The sequence below is a fragment of the Rattus norvegicus genome, chromosome X (genome assembly GCF_021556685.1).
Source record: "Rattus norvegicus strain SHRSP/BbbUtx chromosome X, alternate assembly SHRSP_T2T, whole genome shotgun sequence".
In the NCBI taxonomy this organism is placed as follows: Eukaryota; Metazoa; Chordata; class Mammalia; order Rodentia; family Muridae; genus Rattus; species Rattus norvegicus.
Genome location: NC_141554.1, coordinates 141,929,350 through 141,951,795, shown reverse-complemented (window position 1 = coordinate 141,951,795; position 22,446 = coordinate 141,929,350). Strand labels below are relative to the sequence as shown.

At 41.5% G+C, this 22,446-nt stretch overlaps 1 protein-coding gene and 1 pseudogene across 1 annotated transcript in view; both read right to left on the bottom strand.

The window, feature by feature from the left end:
- Etdc (embryonic testis differentiation homolog C) overlaps window positions 1-20,525 on the bottom strand; it is a 79,083-nt gene extending 58,558 nt beyond the window's left edge. Inside the window, exon 1 of the mRNA XM_087601021.1 lies at window positions 20,454-20,525. The gene's annotated coding sequence lies outside the window, so the exon portion shown is untranslated. The remainder of the gene's footprint in view (window positions 1-20,453) is intronic.
- On the bottom strand, window positions 11,024-11,450 carry Snrpe-ps1 (small nuclear ribonucleoprotein polypeptide E, pseudogene 1; annotated as a pseudogene).
- Window positions 20,526-22,446: the final 1,921 nt, after the last annotated feature.

Below are 22,446 nucleotides of genomic sequence, written 5' to 3'. Positions count from 1 at the left end.
GGTTGGGGGAGGGTCAGGATTTACTATATAGAAAAGGAAATTTTTTTAAAGAAAGAAAATGTGTGAAAGAAGAAAGAAGGAAGAAGAAAAAGGCAGAAAGAAGAAATACTGTGTATTCTTGGAAAGAACTCTAACCTGGGCCAGAATCTATAATAAATGCCCTCCAGTGCTGCCCTCCAGAGGCGCCAATATCCATGGATGCACACTTCCACTGAGAAAGGGTTGAAGTAAGTTGCTCACTCATTATGGGTAGTCCTCATAGTTGCAGGATAGAGAAGCTGCAGAAAAACTCAGGAACCACGTACGATGCACTCGGAAGTTGAAGGGAAGAGAGTTACTGCAAATTAGAGGCCAGTCTGAGCAACACAGTGATTTCAGGCAGACCTGGGCTACATCGGGAGATAGTATCTCTAACAAGAGCAAGAAGAACAACAAAAAGATGGACATCAGGACAGTAGTATATAAGTCATAAAAGCCATATCTTCAAACCAGACATCTCACTTAGGCAATGAGTCAAAGAACTTTAATACTTAAAAGAGTAGAAGCAAATACAGTTCTCCCCATTTCAGTTACACAGTTGTTCTATTTCTTTTGTTTCATTTTAGAGACAGTCTTGCTCTGCAGTTCAAGATAGCCTCAAACTCACTCTATAGCCCAGATTGTCATCCAACTTGTAGCAATTTTCCCTCTTTAGCTTCACTCTGCCTAGATTTGTTGTACCATTGTTAAAGCTCAGTATGTGATAATATTAAAAATGTTCACATGATTCAAAGATGTGAGATGCTCCACTAAAAGAATCTCAATGCTACCTGGAGATATTAGGAGCTGACACTGTGGGGAGATAATTATCCCTTTTACAAGGATTCCTTGGCTTCTGTCGATAGCAGAATGCTAGACTGTACACCTGAGTGACGACTTCATTTGCATTTCTTCCATTTTTACATTGTTTTTGGAATGGTGTCATGTTCTAAGGTGACCTAACCAGTTAGGAAGTATCACAACTTAATTAAAAAAAAATAGCGAGTCTGTTCATTTAAAATGTACGAAGCTGAATAAAACAGACTCCTTGCAATAAGAGGATTAGATTAGGTAATGTTTTCATCCAAGAAAAGATGGATTATAGTGACTATGCCATTTTCAAAAATTCCTATCAACCTAGAAAAGTTACATTGTGCTGCTGAGTACATTTTAATGAAGGAAATCCTGAGGCATGGGGAGTGTTGAAGAGATCACCTTGGTGCTGTTTTGGCAGCCCCTGTGAGAGTGGGCTGGATTAGAGGATACTCCTGGTTTTCATGTCTTCATAAGTGAATGCTCAGTTCAGCTCTCGCTGCGTGAATGTTCTTAAGAAAGGAATTTTAGTATCAACATTAACAGAATTCCTGCAGCTTTAGTAAGTCATATCCCATGCAGATACTTAGCAAGAAGCTTAGATAGGGTAGACATTTTTTTCTTTGTTAGGCCTACAGCAAACATCGGTGGGAGGTTATTGTTTTTATCATGCCGAAGAAATTTTGTTCTGTACATAAATTGAGGAGTACTTTTTTTTTTAAAGAAAAGCTTACTCTTTAGCCCAAGTTGGTCTGGAACTCATTATGTAGCTCAGAGTGGCTGCAGTCACACAACAATCCTCCTGCATCAGCTTCCTAAGTACTGGTTTACAGGTATGAACCAGTATGATTATTTTAACCTAGGATGCTTGTATGTCCGACCCCAGGGCCCAGTTCTCAGTCTGTGGGTCTGATATGTGAGTCTGGGGTCTCCCGAGAGAGATGGGAACAGGTGCAGAGGGAGACTGATGTAGTGGTATGTTTTAGCAGACAGATGCAAGAAGCAGAGGAAGCCAGACAAGGAATCAGTTTTAAATTTGTGTGTGTGTGTGTGTGTGTGTGTGTGACTAGAGTGGGCTCAAGGTAGACCCTCTCTCAAAACAAAACAAAACAAGAGAGCCAACTTGAAGCTGCAGGAACCATATTGTCAGAATCTTAGAGTAGAGAATTAATTCACAAAAATCTCTTTAGTGTTATACTCCCCTGGAATCTCTCTTCTACTTCATGATGATGCATTCTTTTTTCCTCTCCCTGGCATACACAAATTAGGAAGCCACATGCCGCAAAACATGGACTTTTCAGTCTCACAGAGCAGGGTGCAATTTATGGTTCTGTCATTTGCAGTTAGCTCTTCACATACTTATAGATTCCACATCTTCAAATTCAGCTCACCACATACCAAAAATTTTATCATGGATGAGACAGGGACTCCCAGGTAGACCAGAGTGGCCTAGAACTCACTATCTTCCTGCCTCAGTCTCCACAGTTGTTAAAATTACAATTATGAACCATCATACTTGAAAAACAAACATCTTTTTTTCAAAACTGATTACATAGGAACCAGACATGGCAATGTATTCTGGTAATCCCAGTACTTGAGAGGCAAAAGAAGGAGAATCAGAAAGGAAGGTTTCAACAACATACTAAGTTGGAGGCCAATCTGGGTGTGATACCCTTTCTCATCATAGACAGACAGACAGACAGACAGACAGACAGACAGAGATAAATAGGTAACAAATACACTAAGAATTAAAATGAATATGCATATGATTCATTGTAAATAAGACACCAATTTCTATATGGAGGCTTGTATATGCTCTACCCAGGGAGTGGCACTATTAGAAGGTGTGGGCCTGTTGAAGTAAGTGTGTCACTGTAGGTGTGGGCTGTAAGACCCTCATCCTAGCTGTCTGGAAGCCAGTTTTCTCTTAGCAACCTTCAAATGAAGATGTCGAACTCTTAACTCTGCCTGCGCCCACCTAGACACTGCTTTGTTCCTGCCTTAATGATAATGGACTGAACCTCTGAACCTGTAAGCCAGCCCCAATCAAATGTTGTCCTTATAAAAGTTGCCTTGGTCGTGGTATCTGTTCACAGCAGTAAAACCCTAACTAAGACAAGAGGTGATTATTCTTGAATTTTGGTATTCATAAGGATTAGTGAAATCAATTGCCCATAGACACCAAGGAACATCCATATTTACTTGCTACATGACCTGAGATGAACTTGTTTGATTTACAATGTTGTCATCTATGAAATTAAAATTCAGAGCAGGTGATATAAGCAGAGGCTCTGCTACTGAGCCCCACTAGCATTGCATAGAGTACCAGTACAGTAGCTTTGTGACTGCAGGAAAAGGAAGGATAATAGTTCCCACTTTAGTAAGAAGGTAATTTACTTCTCTGCCTTCTGGCCTGGGGATGAGAAACACTGCATAGCCTCAAAACAAGACCACTGTTTCAACTAGAATATTGGGGCAGAAACATGTTCTTTCTATAGCAAGAACTGTGAGCTTGTGCCTGGCCCTAATAGTTGCCAGCCCTGGGGACTTAAAATGGAATAATGGTAACTCTCAGTAAGTCATGCACCTTAGCCCAAGCCCTTAAACCCATTAGCTCAGGAATCTAGTTCTAAATAAAGGGATAAGAAAAGGTGGATTCTAGCCACAAATATTTCCTGTGTCTCTAACTACTGCCAAGTTTGAGGTAGCATAGCAGACACATATGATGTGATTTTTATGTCCTCCTGAGACTCCAATTGTAGGAGAATTGATTTGTAGACAAAGAAAGAAAAAAGTTAACTTATGTGCTATAGACAAGAAAGAAGTCCACACTCTGCAGGAATGGCCAGGAAAGTGTTCACAGAGAAGGATGACCTTGGCTTTGAAATGTGACTAGAATGTAAGCAGGCAGAAAGAAGAATGGGGAGAACTTCTTAGGGAGAAAAGAAATGGCCAAGTAGAGATACAAGGGATGGACTGCAGATGGTCTGAATGGGAAGCAGTGGGGCTAAGGAAAGAAAGGCAGGTTTGTGACCTGAATACCACTTAATGACCAGCAGGCTCTATTTCCTATGTTATCTTTGACTTTATGAGGAAGGCTGTGTAGCCCAGGCTGGCCTCAAATCTTGATCTTATCTCCACCTCCAAGTAGGTGGCACTACCAAATGCCTGATTTGGTCTCTAGGTTCTTAAGGTAGGGGCTGCATAATGAAACTCTTTGAGCATCCAATCAAAGGCTATGTATGTTAGCAAAAAATATTCCTGGTGTTGCACAAAGAAACACACAAAGTGAAAGCAATTCATCCAGGCAATTTGCAGGACATGCAAACCAGCCAAGTACACTGGGGTGCGAATTCACTCCATTCTTATTCTAAAACAGGTGAAGATTGTTTCTCACCACATTGGTGGGAGCTCAGCCTCACAATTTGATGTGATAGACTAATTCATAATCAGCTCAAAGGGGAATGGTTTGATGAGTCGAGTCTCAGGAATGTCTGGCTTCCAAGGCTAGGGCAAACATGTACATACATAAGAGTTTCATTAGATTAGGGTGGTTATTTGAACACTGGCCATGTTTCATACTGTTCAGCTTTTGTTAATTTGACACAAACTAGAGACATTCTGGAAGATGAAACCTTCATTGAGAAGATGCCCCTATCATATTGGCTTATAGGCAAATCTGAAGCATTTTCTTGATTAAAGATTACACTAGACAGTCCATTCCACTGTGGGCAACGAAACCCCTGTGTAGATTGTCCTGGGTAGTATGAGAAAGCAGGCTGAGCCAGACAGTGAACAGCATTTCTCTATGGCCTCTGCATCAATTCCTACCCTGGGTTCCCTCCTTGGCTTTCCCCAATGACGGACAGTGATCCAGACCTGGAAGCCAGACAAACCTTTCCTTCCCAAGTTGCTTTTGCTCATGGTCTTTACCACAGCAGTAGAAAACAACTAGGACAATAGGAAATATGCTTTCTCAGATGTATATGATAGGGTGCTAGGTTAAGGATGCTAAATACTTCCCTATGAGACCTGAAACAAGAAGGGTATATACAGAAAATCTGATGGAGATCAACTTATGAACTTTATTAATGTTAAGGAAGTTATATTGCCTTTGGGTAGTGGTTTGACCCCTGAGAGCTCTGGGTTGGTTAGTATTGTTGTTCTTATGGGGTTGCAAACCCCTTCAGCTCTTTCAGTCCTTTCTCTAATTGCTGGTGGGTGTGAAGAATTCCACACAGAGTCCAGAAATCTACACCTTAGTAAAAATATCTGAAGACTTTAAAAAAAAAGAAAGGAAAGTTATATTGCCAGGCAAGGTGGCTTGTGATTGTAATTCTATCCCCTGAGAGGCTGACACAGAAGGATTGCTTTGAATTACGGGACAGTCCAAGCTACAGAATGAGTTCCAGGGCAGCCTGCGCTACAGAATGAGACCCTTTCTCAAAAATACCTAATAGGAAGCTGGGCACCTTAGTGACTTTCTGTACTCTAGCACTTAGGATGTAGTAGCAGGAAGATTAGGAAGATCAAGGGTATCCTCTACCAGACAGCTGATTTGAGAGCAGCCTGAGCGACATGATAAAACAGTCTAGGGAGAACATAGGCTGGCTATAAAGACAAAGTGGATTTCCTATCCATTTCTTAGAAATTAGTTGACATTATTTTTAAATATTAAATATTCTTTCTGGGTTCAGTGGAGAGGCCCACTGAGACCAATTTCAGATGAACACCTCCTTTAAGGACTCCAACTAGTAAGAGCTGGGGAAGCGGACTAAGATGTAGAGCCAGCAGAAACCCAACGAGCAAAGGGAAATTCTTGCATTCATAGATTTAAAGGGATGTCAGTATCTTTGAACTTAGCCAATTAGTGAAGGCGCTCCATAAAGTGCTCCAATTATAAGGCCATAATTGCAGTAACACATCCTATCAAGCCATCCTATCCTGGAGCTGCCGCATGCCCCAACCTTAGCAGCTCGAAGAAGGTACTGACCGATCCTCTCTATAGGGACAGCCTCTGTGATCTAACAGATGTGTAAAAAGGAGGAAACACCAATAATTCTGTTCATCAATTTTAACTGGCTTTATTTGTAATCCTCAAATGAAGCAAAACTTCATCCTGTAAATCTTTAAAAAAAAACATACAAACAAATGAAAACAATTAATGCTCCCAGGTTCCTAAGGTGTTCGGTATTGCAGACGCAGCCTCAGACAGAGCAAACAGAAAGAAGAACATAAGAATGGCATTGGCCATTTCACAGCTCCTTTCTTTGTAAGTCAGGAAGAGCAGAAGGGAGAGAAAGAGTGGCTTACACTGGTAATTCAGATCACTTCTGTGCAAAGCTTAAAGCAGAGGGAACTTCATTATCTTGCCACTTGAAATTGGCTCCTTTGGGAAATCTGGCTATTATCTCTCTAATTCTGCATTCTGAAAAGTCTGACAAATGGCTTACTTCCTTTGTTGTTGCTGATGCTTTTAATGTTATATTTTAGTTACAGAAAAAGATCTAAATTCTTATCCCATTGACAAACGTTCTGTATTAAAATCATTGATAAGGTAATATATACTTCCTATTTGTAGTACCTACATTTCAAGTGCCTAGTAAGCACGTTTTTTAGGATTTCTCCTGCTGTGATGAAACTGCATGGACAAAAATAACTTGGAGGAAAGAGTCTATTTGCCTTAAACTTCCACATTGCTGCTCACTATGGGAGGAAGTCAGCACAAGATTTTAAACAGTACAGGATCCTGGAGCCAGGAGACGATGAAGAGGCCATGTAGGAGTGCTGCTGCTTACTTTCTTATAGAACCCAAGACAACCAGCCCAGGGATAATCTATCCACAATGGGCTGGGTCCTCTCTCATCAATGACTAATTAAGAAAATGCCTTACAGGCTTGCCTGCTGACTGATCTTCTGGGAGCATTTGCTTGACTGAGATGCTTTTCTCTCTGGACTCTAGGTTCTGTCAAGTCGGCATAAAACTAGCTAGGACCGCAGCTATGTGAGGCCTGTGGGTGACATATGGGACAGGAAGACCCAAGTGGGTCCTTGCCCTCCACTTGGTCCAAAGCCAAGAACATACTTTTGTCTAGCTCACATTTCAGATATTAATAAATGTGAGCACCAAGACCACATGAGCACCACTCTAGCTGCAGACTTGTTATTTCTTGAAAGAGTACTTCAAAGGTTTTGACCCTATCCAGGTGATAGAAGCCCTTAGCTGTTGGTTGGTGATAAGACACAGCTGTCCCCTGGAAAAGGGAAATAAGCATGGGGAACTGGCTTAACAGACAGTGTAAAAGAAATGATTCTGGTTAGGGACATAGAGGCTCTGGGCTCTCTACTGTATGCTCGTGGTGTGTGTGTGTGTGTGTGTGTGTGTGTGTGTGTGTGTGTGTGTGTGTGTGTTTCTACATTTCCCTAACTATATGAAGATTCTTTGGAAATCTAACGAAGTGGAGAGGTAAGAATCACAGACTGCTGTCCTCTTATTACATGTTCTGGATGTTCTGGATGCATGGGGTCTTTCAGAGTTGAGCAGCTCAACTGCTCACATGTGACCAAGCCCCCTTTGGGAACTTTGTTAGTGTGCACATTCAGTTGCAGGGGTCTAACAGAGGAGAAGGAAGTTCAAGTTTGCCATTCTAACATTATCTATCTAGTCACATATAAAAGAAGCTAGTGAGCCAGTCACTGAAGCAAGAAACAGGATATTTGCCATTTATATAGAAAAACGGGACAAGAGGATATGTTACTTGTTTGCAATGACCTTTAACATAACAACCCAACCCAGAAATAAGAGCAATGGAATCCAGTCCATAAAAAATATTACTCCTCTTCTTTCATTAGGTAGAAACAGATGACGGGTACAGAAGGTTTACCGTATGCCAGAGGCCAGCCTGCCATTCACGGTGAGTTATAGGACATCCTGGCTTACATTGTTAGAATCCATTTCATTATCATTGTCCTGGTCGTCGTCGTCGTCGTCGTCGTCGTCGTCATCATCATCATCATCATCATCATCATCATCAAATACCAAAGGAGCTGGGAATGGTGGAAAATCCCTGTAACCTTGGCATTTGGAGGCAGAGGCAGCTAGATCTCCGTTAGTTTGATGCCAGCTTGGTCTACATCTAATGAGACCTTGTCCCAAACACATGCATGCATGCATACATACATACATACATATATACACACATACATACAAGTAAAGGGTGTCATTCCTAGAGGGTAGAGAAGTCCCTCTCTTCTACTGAAATATGAGTCTAGTTATAAGGGTCTCTTGCAGTAAAAGCAATAGCCCTTTCAAAGAAAAATGACAAATTCTAAACATAATTCCTGGGGCCAGCAGAGTAGTAAAAGTGCTTGCAATACAGCCTAATGATGTTTGACCTCTGGACCTCACCATAGGAGAGAACCAAGTGCTAAACATTGTCATCTGAACTCTGTAGATTATTTGTGTCTATTTTGATTTTTTTATAAAGATATATTGTTTTTCTTTTTGAGGCAGCAACATTCCATGTATCTCAGGCCGGCTCAAAACTTGCTACATAAACAAGATGGACTTCAACTTCTGATCCCCTTGCCTCCCTCTCCAGCACACTTGTTCCCAGATATGCACCACCATGTCCCATTTGTACACTGTGAGGGCAGCAAGTGCTCTTAGCTCTGGAGAATCTCTTCATACTCTCTCCTCCTTTTTTAAGACAGAGTTCACTAAGTTGCTCAGGTTGGCTTTGGATTCATTCTGCAGCTTGTATGTGCCTTGAACTTTCATTCTTCCTGCCCCAGCCTCCCAAGTAACAAGACGCAAGGGTCTCTTCCACCAGACTTGCCTCATAATATATATTTTATTTGAAGAAAAAGAGATGTACAGAGAGATGTTATAGTTAGAATCGTGTGCATGTGTACATGAAAGCTTGTATGCATTGCTTATGAATAAACATTTGTATAAATGTAGAATATTCTGGAATAATACATTATTAATGCCACTCTTAAGGAATGATATGCTAGGAAAAAAGAATTTCTCTCTAAAGATGCAAAGTCCTTAATTAGGTCTTGAGGTCACTGGGTATCCTCACATACCTATGTGGCAGGGGGAGGTGAAGGCTTTGGATGGAATAAGGCTGGTCATGTGGTGAGCATGTGAAGGAAGTTATCCTGAACTGTTCAGGAGTGCTCAGTGTAATCACAAAGGTCTTGTAAGTGAAAGGGAAGCAGGAAAGTAGCATCAGAGCCACATAAAGATCTGAAGATGCCATAGAGGATGAGGTCTTGGCCAAAGTGTGAAGATGATGACTAGAAGCAGAAAGCAAAGAGCACAGATTCCCCAAGGAGCTTCCAAAAGCATCTCCTCTCTGGCAATCCACTAATTTTATCCCACTGAGACAGAATTGGACCTCTGACTCTCCAACTGTAGATAAGGAATCTGTACTTTCAGCCACTGAATTTGTGGCCATTGTTATCAGTAACAAAATGTAACCAAATGAAAGGGGAATGAAGGTAAGAGGATTTGCTGGATCACTTCTTTATTTGATACAGGGAGTTCTGTAGCAAAGGATGGCTTGAACTGATCCTCCTGTCTCTGCCTCCTGAATGTGCTACTATAGGCTTTCATCAACACACCAAATTCTCTCTGACATGCTTGTACTTTTTCAATTTAGACTTTTCTTTTTGCATGTTGTGATGGTTTGTATATGCTTGGCTCTGGGAGTGGCACTCGCTATTAGGAGGTGTGGCTTTGTTGGAGTGGGTGTGTAACTGTTGGTATGGGCTTTAAAAGCCCCATCCTAGCTGTATGGAAGTCAGTCTTCTCCTAACAACCCTCAGATGAAGATGTTGAACTCTCAGCTCCTCCTGGATCATGCCTGCCTGGATGCTCTCACACTCCCACCTTGATGATACTGGACTGAACCTCTGACCCTGTAAGCCAGCTCCAACTAAATGTTGTCCTTTATAAATCTTGCCTTGGTCATGGTGTCTGTTCACAGCAGTAAAACCCTAACTAAGACAGTACCAGGGACTAGGGCATTGCTGTGATAAGCCTGATCATGATTTTGTTTGGAAGAATGTGGATTTGGGGACTTTGGATTTGGAAAGCAATGGAATGCTTTAAGTGGAGCTTAATGGGCTAACCTAGTAGGACTGTGGAAGACTGTGTTACTGAGAGTGATTTGAACTCTGCAGACATGGCCCAAGAGGTTCCAGTGGAGAGGGATTTCAGTATATGGCCTAGAGACTGTTTTAGTGGTACTTTGGTGAAGAATGTGACTGCTTTTTTCCTTGCCTGAAGAGTCTACCCGAGGCTAAGGTAAAATGATTTATATTAATTGCACTGACAAAGGAAGTCTCAAAAAAGACCATCAGGGACTTTGTTCTCTGGTTAAGTCTCATGAAGAGTGTTTTAAACAAGCACAGAAAGTCAGTAAGCAGTACTCCTCCATGGCTTCTGCATCAGTTCCTGCCTCCACGTTCCTGCCCTGTATGAGTCCTGTGCCGATTTCCTTTGGTGATAAACAGCAATGGTGGAAGTATAAGCTGAATAAGCCCTTTCTTCCCCAACTTGCTCCTTGGTCATGATGTTTTATGGAGGAATAGAAACTTTGACTAAGACACATGTTTACGTGTATGTGGTATGTATGTGTGTGTGCTCACATGTGTGTGAGTGGGTGGGTTCATGCACATGTGGGTTCATGTTTGTGGAAACCAGAGGTTAATGTGTCTTTCACAACTGCTCTCATATATATATATATATATATATATATATATATATATATATATATATATGTGTGTGTGTGTGTGTGTGTGTGTGTGTGTGTGTGTGTGTGCAAGGTATCTCATTTGAACACAGGCCTTAAAAATTAGTTTAAACTAGTTAGCCAGCTTTCTCAGAGGATCACTTGAATCCATCTACAGCATACTGGGATTAGAAGCAGCCCACCATATCTACCTTGTATATAAGTAAGTTCTGGTGATATGTGCTTATATTTGCAAGGCTAGCATGTTACTTGTTGAACTTAACCCCAACACCAGTTTAGACGCTATCGTGAAAATATTTTTACATTTACCTACTGTGTGTGTGTGCATGCGTGTGTTTCACATGTATGTCACAGCATGACTGTGACAATCATAGGATACTTTAATATTTTAATATATTCTTTGATAATTCCAAACATATTTACAATGTATCTTTTTTTGTAACAAAAACAAGCTCACATTTATTTTTACCCCAATGGTAATGTACAAGTGAAACAGGATGAGTAAATGTAGTCACCAGCTGGCCCCTGAACCCCCTTCTCAACCTCTCCCATGCTTGACCATTGCTAGTTGGAAACACTTTGGAGCAGAGTAATATTATCTCCTTTTAGCATGATCCGACCCAGTTGTTTTCTTGACTTTGTTTTAGAATGAATTTCTTCTGCATCATCTAATACGAGGTTCATGTACTCATCAAAGCCAATAATACAACCCTTTATCCGAATATTCACTTGTTCATACAGCCACACCTGAATTCGAGATCTATTTTGCAAGTATCTGAAGATAAGGTTGATGGGCTGCACCATCACCTTCTGCACCTTCTGGCCCTGGCCGCAGTAGGCCATGGTGGAAGTCACAAAGACCACACGAATAGGAAGACCGCCTCAGCAAGCGACTCATAATGTATCTTAATTATACCCATGCCCACTCCCTTTCTTAACACCCTAGAGCCCACATATTCCTATCCCAAATTCATGTCCTCTTTCTTTTTTAAAAAATAACCACCGAGTCCAGTTGATTTTGCCCATATGTGTGCAGATGTGGATTCATCCTCTAGGGGCTGTGCAATCGAGTGGCTGCCCAAACAAAGGAGACTCTCCCTCTTCCAGCAGCTGTCAAATAGTCGCTCTCAGAGGCTAATTTTTAGAAGCATCTTCTCTCCTTCCACCATAGAGATTCCAAGGATCAAATTCCAGTTGCTGGGCTTGGCAGCAAGCATCTTTCCCCACTAGGCTGTCTCCCCCACCCTGTGCTCTGATTGAGGGATAAGGAAACAGTTACAGAGTCAAAAGCTAAGTGATGACTGTATATGGATAGCTTCATTAAAGGTCTGAAGCACAGATGGGAGGAAGAAGGGGAGTGGGGAGGGAGGGAGGGAGGGAGGGAGGGAGGGAGGGAGGGAGGGAGGGAGAGAGGCTGACTGATTGATCGACAACTCAAATGTTTTCACTGTTTTTATGGTACTTTCAGCATTGCTGACTGTATTCATTGGGGCACTCCAGAGAAACAAAACCAAGAGGATGTAACTATAGAGAGAAAGAGGCTTATTCAATAAATTGGTCCTTAGGATCACTGAGGCTGACAAGTGACGATAATATGTGGGATGAAGTGGTGAGCTGGGAACTCAAAAAATGTTTTAGTTCTAACTCAAAGGCAGGAGCAAAGCCAACATGCAACTTCAAAGACCACTAGACAAGAAGAATTCTCTCTTGTGTGAGGAAAGTTCAACCTCCTTTTTTCTTTGTAAGCATTTAACTCACTAGATAAGGCCACCCACATTACAGAGAATAACCTGCTTTACTCAGTCAATTAATTAAAATAGTAATCTCATGCCAAAACACCCACACAGACAAATCTAGAATAATGTTTGGTCAAACATTCTTGACCCTGAAGCCCAGCCACGTTAACATATAACGTTTACCATCACAATGTCTAAAACAGGTTTGAACATCACTGACTTAATTAAAGCAAAACAAAACAAAAACAAAACAAAACAAAACAAAAACCCCCACCATTTTACTGATGACTAATTTGAAGCCAGAGAGTGAGCCTTTGATCTTCTCTTTTCTAAGCTATATTTATTTTTGTTGATCCATTTCAAGGTACAGAGCTTCATTTCCTTGTAGAAGTGCCAGAAGAGTCCATTTCCTTGCTTTGTCCAACTTCTGAAGGCCCCTACATTCCTTGGCTCACAACCTTCTTCCTTTCTTGTGAGAGAAGTAGGCTAAGCCCTTTTATATTGAATCACAATGACAGACTCTCCTGATTCCTTTTACTCAGAAGGACCCTTGTGATTATATTGGTCCCACCTGAAAAACTCAGAAGCCAAATCTCAAAAAGGTCACTGATTAATGGACAAGATACATTCCATCTAACTTTTTGTTGGAGCAGGGTCTCATGAAGGCCAAGCTAGCTGTATAGGTAAGAATGACCTTGAACTCCTGACTTTCCTATCTAGACCTGGGATTTCAGACACAGAACACTTGTTTTTCTTTGTTTAAGAAAGGTAATTTTAGTGCCAGGTGTGGTAGTACATGTCATTAATCCCAGTACTTGGGAGACAGAAACAGCCAGATCTCTGTGAGTTTGAGGCCAGCCTAGGTATACATAGTGAGTTCCAGGACAGCCAAGGCTATGTAGAGAGACCCTGTCTCAAACAACAACATTAACATTTTAAAAACACGTATGTGTATGTATGTGTATGTATGTGTGCCTGCTTATCTGTATGTACACCATGTGCATGCAGTACCCATGCAAGCTAGAAGGGAGCATCAGATTCCCTGCAACTGTAGTTACTCTTTGTGAACTACTCAACCTGTGTTCTGGGAATCAAACTTTAGGTCTCCTGCAAGAGCAATATGAACTATTAACCACTGAGCCATTTCCCTAGGCTAGTGTTTTTTTCCTTATTTTTGAGACAGACTGTCATGTAGCTCAGACTGGTCTGGAAATATGTAGGTGTCCTTACAAGCATGTATCACCATGCCCAGTTTATGCAGTGCTAGGGATCAAAGTTGGAGTTTCATGCATGCTAGTGCAAGCATTGTACTGACTAAAATACATACCCAACATGTCCTAATATACTGCCTGGTTTTGTGTGCCAACTTGACACAAGCTAGAGATCCAGCTGTAAGGCATTTTCTCAACTGGTGATCAAGGGAGGAGGACCCAGCCCATTGTGGGTGATGCTGTCCCTGGGCTGGTAGTCTTGATTCTATAAGAGAGCAAGCTGGGCAAGCTTGGGGAAGCAAACCAGTAAGTAACATCCCTCCATGGCCTCTGCATGAGCTCCTGATTCCTGTCCTGCTTGAGTTCCAGTCCTGAATTCCTTTGGTGATGAACAGCAATGTGGAAGTGTAAGCTGAATAAACCCTTTCCTCCCCTGCTTGCTTGCTTCTTGGTCATGATGTTTGTGCAGGAATAGGAACCCTGACTAAGACACGCACCTAAATCTTATTCTGCTTGACCTTTTAACACCTTATGCACAGATGTTTGGTGTGATGGTTAGTGCTGTCAACTTGACAAGATTGGAATTACCTAGGATAAAAGCCCTCCCACTTTCTAGAATCTAGGTCCCTCATACTCTTCTTACTCTTCTGAACCAGCATTATCATCTCAGAATTTCTTTCACTGATTATTTGCCTAAAAAGTACTTTATCTCTTACAGTATAGATTACAGAACCAACCTGATTCAATGTCTCCTTAGTAAATAACACACTGAACCATATTCTCAAAGGTTCTGTATATATCAGGGCCTTTACCCTTACTGTTTTTAGTATCTGTGATGTTGTTTCCCCAGACTGTGGCACTATTTCTCTCTTCCTTCAATCTGTACTGCTTTCAGTATTATCATATGACTGGGCACAGTGACACATGCCTTTAAAGGGTGGGGGAGACGATCAAATCTCTGAAAGTTTGAGGCCAGCCTGGTCTACAGAGTGAATTCCAGGCCAGTAATGGCTATCTAGTGAGAGGCCAACACACACACACACACACACACACACACACACACACACACACAATGGCAGGCCTCCGTCCCATTCCATATCCCCCTTATTTTATTTTCTGCTTAGCATTTATCATGGTGTCATACATCATGGTTGATGTTTCTTTTTTAAGGTATTTATTTATGTATTTATGTGTATGCATGTTCTCTCACACGTGTGTATGTGTTTGTGATTGTCTGTCACATATGAGTAAGTACCTATGGAGACCTGAAGAGGGCATCAGATCTCCTGGAGCTCGAGTTACTTGTACTTGTGAGCGGCTTGAAGTGAGTACAGGAAATCAAAATCAGGCCCTCCGGAAAAGTAGCAAGTACTTTGACCCACAGAGCGATCTCTCTACCGCCATGAAGTTGCTTCTTTTGGGTTTGTCTGTTTGTTTCAGTCCTGCTAATTGAACCTAAAGTCCCAAATATTCTGGGCTTACTACTTTCTAATTTACACTAGAATGTGAGCTCTGCCAGAGCAGAAATTTGTTTCAGTCATTGCAATTTCCCCATCATCTAGGACTAAGCTTGCTATCAGCTAAGCACTCGATTTTTTTGAAGCCATCCTAGCTAATCTCTTCATTCTGCTGCCACACATCATTTCAATGCACATTCTCTTGAATTTGGATATTTGTTAAATCTTCTATGCTGGCTTCCAATAGCCTATTCTGCAGTTAAAATGACCTTTGAAATCAGCAGATATTCTATGTTGGTGACTTTGGTGGTGCAGGACCATAATCCTACCACTTGGGATGCAGCAGAACATCACCACCTCTCTACAAGACAAGTGCCTGGCATGTCCAGGTTACAAATAGAAACCCCCACAACAAAAGCTTCAGATCTTATTTGTTTGTTTTCGGAATTCCGAACAATTCCCCTGCCTCAGTATTCATTTTCTTTCTTTCCTTCATTCTTTCTTTCTTTCTTTCTTTCTTTCTTTCTTTCTTTCTTTCTTTCTTTCTTTCTTTTTCTTTTTCTCTTTCTTTCTTTCTTTTTTTTTTGAAACAGGACCTAATTCTGTAGTTCTGGAACTTACTAGGTCAAACAAGCTGACTTCAAACATTCATCAATCCTGGGAGCCATAGATGCTACCTGAATTTAATACAGGAAGCAAAGAAATTTGACTTACACGAGCTCACCAATGCATACACTCCTTTATTGATACAAGGCAGAGAGGACTGGCTAAGTGGTTTAAGGTCACTTCCGGAGGACTCAGGTTTGAATCCCAGAACCCACATGACAGTTCACAACTGTCTGTAAATTCAGTTCCAGGGGATAATCTTCTGGTATCCCTGGGCACCAGGCACACATACATATACAGACAAAACACCCATACTCATTAAATAAATAAATTAAAATTTAAAAAACACAAGGTGGAGAGGACATTACTTTACCTCTAGGAGACTAGGCAAATGCCAAGTTACAGCACTAGATAATTCTTATCACCTGGAGAAAGGTCTGGGCTCTGGCTCTTTAAATGCATTTGCATTTTAATTGTGTGTATGTGTGTATGCGCAGGAGTGTACTAAATAGTTCCATTCCACAATTGACCTTTAGGCAGATTAAGGTTGTTGGTGGATTAATGGAAGTTCCTACTAAACAGAAACTGGCCTTTAAGTCCTCTGTTTGCCCAGTCAAAGTCCTTCTGTTTAGGACATTGTCATGACTGTCATTTGGGGGGAACTGCTTTAGACTGAACGAGCATTTTTCCTTTTAAATCAGGGCGTCATGTATCACAGACTGGCCTCAATCTTATTATGTACCTCAAGATGATCTTGATGCTCTTACACTCCTAAGCCTGTTTGTTGCCTTTGCCTCCCAAATGCTGGGATTATATGTGTGCCTTTAAAGTTCACTAATTCTGGAACTAATGCAGCTGAGCTGCCTTCCACTAGCTTGATAGAGCTTTGCAACAGATAACACCTCGGACTTATGGGATAAAGTTTTACTAGGTGACTCTTCATGGACTTGAAGGCCATTTTTGTTAAAAGCCACAAACTCCTCACATGTGCAGTTGGTGACTTCTTGATGACAGAAGAATGTTCACCCTGACATCGTGTTAACGCTGCCACTTTCTGAGCATATATCCCATGAAGAGCCACGAACTTTGATTCTGTGTGCATAGACTGCTGACTACCTTTAACTACCTTTCCTCATGGTTGATCACTCTACTTCTTTTATGAAAATAAAGGGTTTCATGTAATATGATTGGCTGGTGTTAAGCTCTCTATGTAGCCATGGATGACATAGAACTCTTATTCTTTCTGCATCTACCTCCCAAGTGCTGAGAGTATAAGCATGCACCACCACACCCAGCTGTCCATCCCATAAACATCCTTACGTCTGATCTTCGGGTTAAAGAATCCAGTCTCCCTCATACTGTGACATGAACAAAGTGGGCTCAGGTGGAAGACATGTGCTCCCTTCGGTGTCATCCAGTGTGAACACTTCTCTCTTTCTTGTCCTTCAAGACAAAATAGGCAAAAGGTTTTCCAACACCTGACTCTGAGGCTCCTTTAAAGAGAAACCATAGAATTTTATTGTTAAGGGTCCTGAAAGTATTGATTTTTCCCTGAGTACAGATTATCTTAGGTCCAGATGTGTCCGAACTGCTTATGTAGCAGATGAGACATTTAGTCCCCTTTGTCTTTTCACGTGCTCCCAGATAAAGGCATTGCAAAGGCCTATGATGCCTGCCTTCAAAGGCTGTGGAAAAGATTCCATGAGATGGAAAGTACCACAATAAAAATAATAATAGCTAATACTTCCAGAATGGTAGGTTATACACAGCACCCTTGAATGAAGCAGTCCCTATAATTATACCCAGGTTGCACACAGAAACCTGAGACACTGGAAAGCATGTTGAAGCAGTTTGAATGCTAAGGGAGTAAGATAAAGGTGTTGAGCGATATCTTTTCCAGACCTGAGCCCCTGGGTGTACTTAACCTCCATGCCTGGCCTCCTGGGCAAAATTTTGAAAAAAATGTAGATATGTTAGAAAACTGCTTAGAAGTGGTTAGGTTTAGGTAAAACTTGGAGACATTGTAGAAAATAGGCCTACCTTGCTTCTAATGCCAATCTTCAGCTCTTGTGTCCATTTTATCAATGTTTACTTCCTGCAAGGAAGTTCCCTCACTTGACTGATAATCTGATAGCTTGGTTTTACATACTAGTACTCATGTATATCCTGAGTCCAATAAAAGATTTCATTTCATCAACAGAATCATCCTTTAAGTTCTTGGAATAATAATAGTTTGGCATTTCTTCATTCATTTGATGGGCACATAAATTTGTCTTTTCTGTCAAATTCTGCCAGAAGTTGTCCCCAAAAATCAAAGAGAGAAAATCTATGCTCATGCTTTCTTTAGGATTATGACCTGGAATGTTCATTGGCCCTACATCATCCTCATTTGGTACCACAAATTTCCTAACCCAGCCCTCATAGATCAAACCAGAATCTCCCTTATTACTTGGTTGAGGGGCCTGGGCATGCCCCCTTCTTACAATACACTGTCTTCCCTTTTCCAGAATCACCCCTTAACACTTTCACTCAATACTTCTCAACATAATCAGCACTTGAATCAAAAAGAGAAAGGTAATCCTTGCTAATAGTGAATCGACCTGGCCGGTTTGCTCTTTGAAGTGCTCAATTCATGGTCAATCCAACCCCTACACCCTAAAATCACTTCAAAATACAACCAAAGCACACATTTGCAATAGGCAACCATTTGCAATCAGCTGACATCATGATAGCTTAGACTTAGCAGCGATTGGATGTTATTTGTAGCCCTTGATAATGAGGAGTTGGAGTCCCAGTGTTATAGATATTACACCATTACACCATTCCCAGTATAGTGGGAATTCAGTCCAGTAGGACTATGGGGCCAGAGAAATGATTCAGTAGTTAAAACAGTATATTGCTCTTGTAGGGGACTGGAGTTCAGTTTCCAACAGCTGCATTGGGGAGCTCCCAACTGCTTGCCACTCCAGCTGCAAGGGCATCACCTCTGCCCTCTTCAGGCATCTGCACTCATGTAGAAAGAAGCACGGTGCTCACATATACATAAGGAAGAAGTAAAAGGAATCTGTTTTAAAAGATATTGAGAAATAGAAATACAAATACGACCCAAGCCAGTTACATCCCAAACTGAGCCCATGCTTCTGATCTGTAAAGTGAGAACACTGAACTACTTCAGTACGCACCCAAAAACTTCCAGAGACAACTTTCAGAGTTGCACCAGGCACGGAAGCACATGCCTGTGATCCCAGCACTCAGAAGGCAGAGGCAGGAGGATCTCAAGTCCTGGGCCAACATGGGTCACATGGCGAGACCCTGTCTGAAAACAAACACAAAAGGGAAGTGGAGAGATGGCTCCGGGGTGAAGAACATTTGCTGCTCTTACAGAAGAACAAAATTTCATTCCCAGCCACCGCTGTGTGTAACTTCAGCTCTAGGGTTTCTGACTTCCTCTTCTGGCCTCCATGGCCACTCACACACATGTCATATCTCTCTCTCCCTCTCTCTCTCTCTCTCTCTCTCTCTCTCTCTCTCTCTCTCTCTCTCTCTCTCTCTCTCCCTCCCTCCCTCCCTCCCTCCCTCCCTTCCTCCCTCCCCCTCTCTTTCTTAAAACACACACACACACACACACACACACACACACACACACACACACTCGAATACATGTGCAAAGGAGTATAAAAAGTAAACCCTTTACAAAACCAGAAACAAATTCAAATGGAAAAGCTTGGGATATAATTTGTTGATAAATTATTTTTGGAATTTCTAATCAATTCATGGATCATGCTTTCTACAATAACGCTATTAGATTCACATATTGAAGCATACATTGCCAAGTTGCCTTTTATTTTATGTTTGACAAGCACGAATACTTCAAAGTGTTCTGAATATTTCCTCCTTACAGTGCAGTAAAGAGGCTGAGGGACATTTTCAGTAAGTCTTCTTAATGCAGATTATAATTTAATAATACATTTATAGCTCTTTTGTTCTGCCTCACTGAAATATTTAATGTGTACTTTTCTGTGAGATGAACAGGATGGTCATTTCCCCTCCTCCCCACACACCCCAGTACTAGGACTTAAACCGGGAGACTTGCGCATGCTCGGCAAGTGTTCTATCACTGGACTACTAATGACTGGCTCTCCTTTCACTTCATTTTGTGACAGTCTGACTAACCTTTCCAGGTTGACCTTAAATTCACTTGGTAGGTTAAGCAGGCCATGAACTTGGGATGTGTCTGCCTCATACCCCTAAGTGCTGGCATTAAAGGCATACACCACCACACCTAGCTTCTGTTTTGTTTTGAGACTGGATCTTTCTATGTAGTCTGATGTAGCCTTGGTTGGCCTGAAGTCCAAATGTGGCCTCAACTCACTTTGTTGCTACCTTCTGAGTGCTAAGATTAAAGGCACATGCCATTATACCCTGAAATGACTTTTTTTTTGAGCACCACTTCAGTGACAGACACTATCCAGTTGATACATACACGTTATAACGCCATTTGTGTTCAGCTTGATTCTGACCCTCCTGAGATTAAAGATATCTTGTCTTCATTCTGCATTGAAAGAAACCGAGGCTTTTTCTATATTGTCCCCAAATTTTGCTCTACTCATGGGATTGATAATTTCATCCCCTCTGTTTGAATTTTGGCAGAATAAAGGGCATGCACAATTCTTTTCTGTCTGATTGCTTGCTTGCTTGTTTGCTTGCTTGGGGTGGGGTACTGAGAACTGAACATAGGATCTTTTGCATACTAAGCAAGCAAACTCCTGCTTAGCTTCATCTTCAGCGATCTCCCTACTCATTTTTAAAGAAAACTTTGCTATATGCAGCTATGGCTACTCAGGTACTCACTATGCAGCCAGCGGTGACTGAAAATTCACAGCAATCCTCCGGCCTCTGACTTCCAAGTAGCTGCAGATGTCATAATGACATGCAGGGTTGAAAGGAGACAAAAAAATAGAAAGGAAATGATGTGCAATTTGGAGGATGTGAAAGAAAATGAACTTGTTCTGTTTTGCCTTGCCTCAACTCCTAGTGCTTTTATCTTTAAAAAAAAAAATACAACGGAGAAATGCCACAAGCTATTAGCAGCAGCGTGAAGCACAAATGACTGGTGTGGATTAAGTACCCTGAGTGTTTGTGGAATGCCAAAGATTCAAAGCTTTATGTGCGCCAGGGCTTGGAAGAAGGCCAGGGTCACCTTGAACCCTTGAAATATCACCAAGGTAATAATGGCAACACAAACAAGGTCCCAGTAAGAATCTCTAAGCATTCACGCAGCTCTTTACAGCCCAATGGCCTTTGTAGGCGCTTCTCAGATATGAGCAATGTGTGGCCCTCTCTTTCAGCACCTTAGTGTTGATGCTTTAGTTTAGCACTAACTATCACATCATAAAATGAGACATAAACTCCTTCTGCTTCATGCCATTAGACAATTGTAATACCAGAAGGATTTTGCATGTTAAATGTAAATAAATTGAAGAGTCAATACCCATTGAATTATCAATATTCAGTTAGTATGACAGATGGCATTGATTTGTCAAAAGAAAATCCCATTTTTCAACGTGAATATTACTATTGCACTTAAAAAAAAACATTTCCTTTAAATCAATAGAATATTATCTGCCGTCTTGAAGGGTAAACATTTATGCATGGGGGTTGACCTCTGTTCTTTTCTTGTGGATCCAAAATAGTACTCTTTGACACTGTTAGGATTATAAAAAGAGATGCAAATTCTGTTGCTATCTTTGCATGTCAGTTAGAGGTTCTGAGTTGATTGTCCTGGGATACAATGGGAGGATAACTGTTTCTGACTCACAGGTGAAGAAGAACACAAGTGTTTGAGTCTGACAGATCTGAAATTGTGCCCTGGCTAACCTCTATGTTACTCAGATTATGTCCTCTATAAAATTGGGAGGAAAATAATGCATTTTAATTTTGCCAACAAGGTCACTGTGGTGGTCTATGGAAAGGGCACCTACTAGCAAGCCTGTCAACCTGAGTTCAATCCCTGGGACTCGAATGATGGAAGGAAAGAACCAATTCCTTTGGGTTGTCCTTTGACCATCACATATACCTTATAGCATGCACTCAGATGAAATAAATAAATAAATAAATAAATATTTCAAAATCCAGGCAGCTGGTATGTTGGTAGACACCTTTAGTTCCAACACAAGAGGCAAAGGCAGGTGGATCTCTGAAATTTCAAGGCCAGCCTGGTCTATAGAGTGAGTTCCAGAACAGCCCGAGCTACCTAGTGAGACCATGTCTCAAAATTAAACTAACACAGCTAGCAGAAATAGGCATCATGACCTACTTTCTCGACATGTCAATGTTTAAGGGTGAAACTCTAGAGAAACTAGAAGTCACTCAGTGTCACTTCACAACTCCTCTGTAACTTGAGAACTACATGAGATTAGGCAAGTTGCAAAAAGATGTTCCTCTGCCCCCTACTCTGCCCTGCTAATGTCTGCATCTACTGATCCAGGTTCATATTTGAGAGCTGGAAATGGGATTGAGCCCATAAAGGGAGACAGAAAAAGAGAGAAGGCAGTACAAACAAGCAGCTGGGAATCCACGGAGCACATGCCTGGTGACAGCGGATGTTATCTAAGGCCCACCGACAAGGGCTTGCTTATTTGCTTCCTGGCTTGGAATGAGTCTCTTGATTCCTGAGGCCCCCAAGGTTGAAAATAGCCCAGCCACCTGCCAACGGTTGGTGTATTTTTAGGTCTAGCAGGATTGGAAAGCCAGCTCTGTATGCCTGGAACTTGAGCCAGGCTGCTTGGTGGGTCTTTCACCTTCCTTGGGCTTGGTCTGGGCTGCTAGATAGAATGTCACCGTG